A 6,147-nucleotide genomic window follows, 5' to 3' on the forward strand; every position below is an offset into this window, starting at 1 on the left:
ATTAATGGAGCTGAAAAATATGAGAACTTCATGAAGTATGCACAAGTTTTAACAGTCAAATTGATTAAGCAGAAGAAAGGATATCAGAGGTCGAAGACCAACTCAATGAAATAAAACAAGACAAGTTTAGAGAGAAAAGGGTAAAAAAGAATGAGCAAAGTCTCCAAGAAATATGGGACTATGTGAAAAGACCTAATCTACATTTGATAGGTGTACCTGAATGTGACAAAGAGAATGAATCCAAGCTGGAAAATATTCCTCAGGATATTATTCAGGAAAACTTTCCCAACCTAGCAAGGCAGGACAATATTCAACTCCAGGAAATACAGAGAACACCACAAAGATATTCCTCAAAAAGAGCAACCCCAAGGCACATAATCATCAGATTCGCCAGGGTTGAAATGAAGGAGAAAATGCTAAAGGCAGCCAGAGAGAAAGGTCAGGTTATCCACAAAGGGAAGCCTATCAGACTCACAGCAGATCTCTCAGCAGAAACCCTACAAGCCAGAAGAGAGTGGGGGCCAATATTCAACACCCTTAAAGAAAAGAACTTTCAACCCAGAATCTCATATCCAGCCAAACTAAGCTTCATAAGTGAAGGAAAAATAAAATCTTTTGTGAACAAGCAAGTACTCAGAGATTTCATCACCACCAGGCCTGCTTTACAAGAGCTTCTGAAAGAAGCACTACACATAGAAAGGAACAACCAGTATCAGCCATTCCAAAAATATACCAAACGGTAAAGAGCATCAACATAATGAGGAATCTACATTAACTAATGGGCAAAACAGCCAGCTAGCATCAAATGGCAGTATTAAACTCACATATATTATTATTAAGCCTAAATTTAAATAGACTAAATGCCCCAATTAAAAGACACAGACAGGTAAATTGGACAAAAAGCCAAAACCCATCGGTATGCTGCATCCAGACCCATCTCACATGCAAGGATACACAAAGACTCAAAACAAAAAGATGGAGAAAGATTTACCAACCAAATGGAGATTAAAAAATAAATAAATAAATAAATAAAAAATAAAAAGCAGGAGTTGCAATTCTCGCCTCTGATAAAACAGACTTTAAAGCAACAAAGATCAAAAGAGGCAAAGAAGGACATTACATAATGGTAAAAGTATCAATGCAACAAGAAGAGCTAACGATCCTAAATATATATGCACCCAATACAGGAGCACCCAGATACATAACTCAAGTTCTTAATGACTTGCAAAGAGACTTAGACTCCCACACAGTAATAGTGGGAGAATTTAACATCACATTGTCAATATTAGACAGATCGACGAGACAGAGAATTAACAAGGATATCCAGGACTTGAACTCAGACCTGGAACAAGTAAACTTAATAAACATTTATAGAACTCTCCACCCCAAATCCACAAAACACACATTCTTCTCAGTACCACATCACACCTACTCTAAAAGTGACTACATAATTGGAAGTAAATCACTCCTCAGTAATTGCATAGCATTTCACAGGTTTAAATGAAATATTGGTTGGCTGCTTGTATATTTTCCTCCCTTATTCCTTCCTGTCTCCATTGTTAAGCACAATTATTGGCATAAAAGAGGTTTTCAATACCCGTTTTTAGACTGCACTCTAGCCTCGGCAATAAAGCAAGACTCCCGTTCTCTCCCCTTCTTTCTCTTTCTTTTTCTTTCTCTCTTTCATTCTTTTTTTCTTTCTTTCTCTGTTTCTTTCTTTTCTCTCTCTCTTTAAAAAAAAACAAAAAACTGTCCCTTTCATGACTAAATATGAAGGATTTTTTTGAACCAAATGTATTTTTCTAGAGAATAGTTCTCAGATTGATCATAGTCATATATTTCTTTCTTTCTTTCTTTTCTTTATTTTCTTAAAATCTCTCTCTGTTGTCCAGGCTGGAGTACAATGATGCACTCTCTGCTCACTGCAGCTTCCGCCTCCCAGGTTCAAGTGATTCTCCTGTCTCAGCCTCCCAAGTAGCTAGGATTACAGGTGCTCACCACCACATCCGGCTATTTTTCTTTGTCTTTTTAGTAGAGGTGGGGTTTTGTCATGTTGGTCAGGGTGGTCTCCAACTTCTGACTTCAAGTGATCCACCTGTCTCGACCTCCCAAAGTGCCGGGATTACAAGCATGAACCACTGCACCCAGCCATAGCCACAGATTTCAAGCTTTCAATGCTTAGATTCCAACAGCACCTCTTTGGTCTTCCACCTCCACAATTTTCCCTTCTAAGCCATTCTGCTCCCTGTTGAAGCTTCCTAAGATCACTTTCATTATTCCCTCCCCCATCTCCCAAATATTCATCTGGTCCGGAAACTACTGAAGACATCCTTTAGTGCATCTGCCCAGCTGCAGCTCCACATTCCATCTCTGAGAGCTACTCTGTCCTGGAGATAGGCCCAAGCCATGTTTATTTCATATAACATCAGTTCTGTTGTTGCACTAAGAAGAGATAATCAAATTCTCTCTCCTGGAAATTTGGAATTGCAAGCCAAACATGCCTGTAGCCTCTGCTGATGCTTTGAACTGAGGATACAGGAACTTCGGAGTTGTGGAGTGGATTGTCTTACGCCATCTTCGTGGGCAACAGAAAAATCTGTTGTGTGGAGAATAAAGGATGAAGCAAATATGCAAAGAGAAGCCACAGTGAGAAAGTACATGGTCAGTGGGGCGGGTGGAGTTGAGGAGACTAAGAAGCTTGTACCCCTAGTCCCTGATCACTTTTCATTCTGGCTTCTAGGCCTTGGGGAGAGACCTAGCTGCCCATTCTGTCCTGGAGTTCCCCCAGATATTTTTATTTATTTATTTATTTTTGTTTGCTTTTAAAATTTTCTTTTCTTTTCTTTTTTTTTTTTTCCTTTTTTGAGATGCGGTCTTGCCATGTTGCCCAGGCTGGTCTTGAACTCCTGAGCTCAAGCCATCCTCCCAATTTGGCCTCCTAAAGTGCTGCGATTACAGGCATGAGCCACCACACCCGCCCTGTTTGTTTGCTTTTAATATGGATATGCAAGCCTGTCCAACCCATGGCCTGTTGGCTACACACAGCCCAGGACAGCTTTGAATGTGACCCAACACAAATTCATAAACTTTCCTAAAACATTATGAGATTCTTTTGGTGATTTTATTTTTTAGCTAATCAGCTATCATTAAGTGTTAGCATATTTTACATGTGGCCCAAGACAATTCTTCTTCTTCCAATGTGGCCCAGGGAAGCCAAAATATTGCACATCCCTGTAAGATATGAGGTCTCACTATGTTGCTCAGACTAGAGCACGGTGGCTCTTCACAGGCGCAATCATAGTGCACTACAGTCACAAAGTCCTGGCCTCATGCAATCCTTCCCACTCAGCTTCCTGGATAGTTGGAACTACAGGCATGAGTCAACACATTTGACAAGATCCTTTTGTTTTTAAGTTATCTTATTTCTTTTTGTTTACAGTAGTTTGAATAGTTTTCAGTTACTTGTATTTGAAATCATCTTGATTTCAAAGATAAAGTTCAAAGCCTTGGCTTGGCATTCAAGACCAACCTTAACATGGCTGTCACGCACTGTTCTCACCTTCATATTCTGCTATTCTGTGGGGAGGTTCCTTTATACCAGCCGACTTTCTATCCCTGAACATCTTACACATTTCTGGCTCTTTCCTTGTTTCACATCATGACCTCTACCTAAAAAACTTTTTCTTTTCTTTGAGACAGAGTCACTCGCTCACCCAGGCTGGAGTGCAGTGGCAAGATATTGGCTCACTGCAAACTCTGTCTCTTAGATTCAAATGATTCTTGTGCCCCAGCCTCCTGAGCAGCTGGGATTACAGGCACACACCACCACACCTGTCTAATTTTTATATTTTTAGTAGGGTCAGGGTTTTGTCATGTTGGCCAGGCTGGTCTCAAACTCCTGGCCTCAAGGGATCCACCCGCCTCCGCTTCCCAAAGTGCTGGGGTTACAGACATGAGCCACCATGTCCAGACCGAAAATATTTTCCTTACTCTTCTTGGCCTACTAGACTCCTACATAGTTTTAAAGGTCAGCTCAAGTCTGCCCTTCTATGTTAAGTGTTCTACAAGTTTCCTAGTTGTAACAATTTTTCCTTCTTCGAAACTTTCATAGTGCTTATTGTTTCACCAACTGTTTTAAGGTTTTAATATAACAATAGCTTATAGTTAGGAAGAAAATAAGTTGGTTTCAGAGAAACTCTTTGATGACAGAAACTGTTAATACCAGAGTTTGGAAATAATATGAAAGACCAAGAAATGCATCCCAGGATGTCAGAAAAGGAGGGTTGTTGCCCCTCCCTCAAAATGTATTGAAGTATTAGCATGAATAAAATAATATCAGACATGTTGGAAAATATAAAATGTGCATGCTCAGATGACATTTTGTATTCAGCTGAATCAGCAACACTTACACTGAGTACGATAGAACATCGTCAGATAGGGAGGAGATAAGAATAGAAAAACAAGAGGACATGCAAGAGAGGGTAGGCAGCGTGATGCTGGAGAAGATGGAGCTCACGGGAAGGAGAGCTGGCGGGAGAGAGGATGAGACAGCAATGTGGAGGTAGCGGCAGGTCCTTCTTTCTTCTCTACGCTTTTTGGGTAAAACGAACTTTGACTTCTGCTGCTACCTGCTCTCTTACAAGGGATAAGAAGTTATAAGAATGACGTGAATAAAGAATACTCAGGTGACAAGGAGGACAATGACTGCTTTCTTCTGGCAATGTAGACTTTGAATCTGTGGTCTCTGACCCAGGGCAGGGTAGTCCAGTCTTTATGACAAGCATTGACTTGTAGAACCAAATTAGTATTTTCAATAATAAACATGTGGATCCTTGTAGACATGCCCACTCAATGACACTCACTCAACAAATATTTTCTGCACTTCTTAAAAAAAAAAAAAATTCAGTCTCCATAGAGACTGCCAAAAATTGCCAATGCTGACTATATTTCAAGTCGTCATGGTGGGGTATTGGGAAAAATTTTCAATTAGCAATAATCGCGCCTCAGATAAGCCTCATTGGCTACCACACTGCCACTGTGCAAAGCTGTTTTCTGCACTCTTTATTATCACATGGTTCATTAACATACAAAGCGGTAGTCATGCCCATTTCCCACTGTACATTACCCACGGCCAGAGTCTGAAAGTCCTGACAGTAAACATCGGTTGGCCATTGCTATGTTGATGAGGCTGCCTCTTTGACTCACCACTGAGCTTTGGTCCATGAGAGCTCCCCACCCCGTCTGTCTCTGGGGTTTCCCAAGACTAATGCTCCGTGATTTGTATCTGGGCCAATGTTCCTTTTTCTCACAGTATTTGTTCCCTAAAGCTGTTTAAAGTAAGCAACAGCATGGGGTTGCTTAGGCAAATTCCCTGGCTACCCAGAGGATCTGGAGCACAGAACACATCATAACACTGTCCATTTCCTCTCCTTCAGCATTTGTATTCAGTTGTAGTAGAATATCAAAGGCAATCTGAAGAGGAAAAGATATTATGGACTAGTTTCAGCCCTGTTCATAGGCTCTTGAAAAGATCACTCCATTTCCTTCATGCTTTCTTCCAGCCTAAACTCATACTGAGACCAATTCTGTGCCAGGCATTGACCTTGAGTAGTCCACAGCCCAATGGGAAAACGACCTGGCAAACTTATAAATAATAAAGATAAATACCAGTCTCTTTACTATTTATATAAATCAAGAGCTACCTTCTCTGTCAACTCTCCACTCCCTGTCCTTCATATCTGCCCTGATTCCCTATAGAGTCTATATACTATGATCTTAGAGATGGCATAAACTAGTGCTGTAAAGGTGGTTCTATTGTGTGTGTGTGTGTGTGTGTGTGTGTGTGTGTGTGTGTGTGTGTGTGAGAGAGAGAGAGAGAGAGAGAGAGAGAGAAGTGCTCTGACTTAATGGTTCACTTTAACAAAGGAAAGCCTATCCCCTGCCATAGAAGCTATGCTCCTAATTCTGCTCCGTTAACCCCTTTGGATTCCAGCTAAACATTCAAGAAGGAAACAGCCCTCCTACCTCACCTGAGAAATAAGCATGTGTGGATTGATGCCCTTGCTGCCTGTTCATTCAGGATGTATCCCTTCTTATTGAATGTCCTAGATAAATTTCTATGGGGTGCACACAGGCTCCCAACAGGAT

At 40.9% G+C, this 6,147-nt stretch overlaps 1 non-coding gene across 1 annotated transcript; it reads right to left on the bottom strand.

The window, feature by feature from the left end:
• Positions 1 to 4,906: 4,906 nt before the first annotated feature.
• Positions 4,907 to 5,047, bottom strand: LOC120365402 (U4 spliceosomal RNA). Its single transcript, XR_005580345.1, has one exon. It is a non-coding gene; the product is annotated as a U4 spliceosomal RNA (small nuclear RNA).
• Positions 5,048 to 6,147: the final 1,100 nt, after the last annotated feature.

The sequence above is a fragment of the Saimiri boliviensis genome, chromosome 1 (genome assembly GCF_048565385.1).
Source record: "Saimiri boliviensis isolate mSaiBol1 chromosome 1, mSaiBol1.pri, whole genome shotgun sequence".
In the NCBI taxonomy this organism is placed as follows: domain Eukaryota; kingdom Metazoa; phylum Chordata; class Mammalia; order Primates; family Cebidae; genus Saimiri; species Saimiri boliviensis.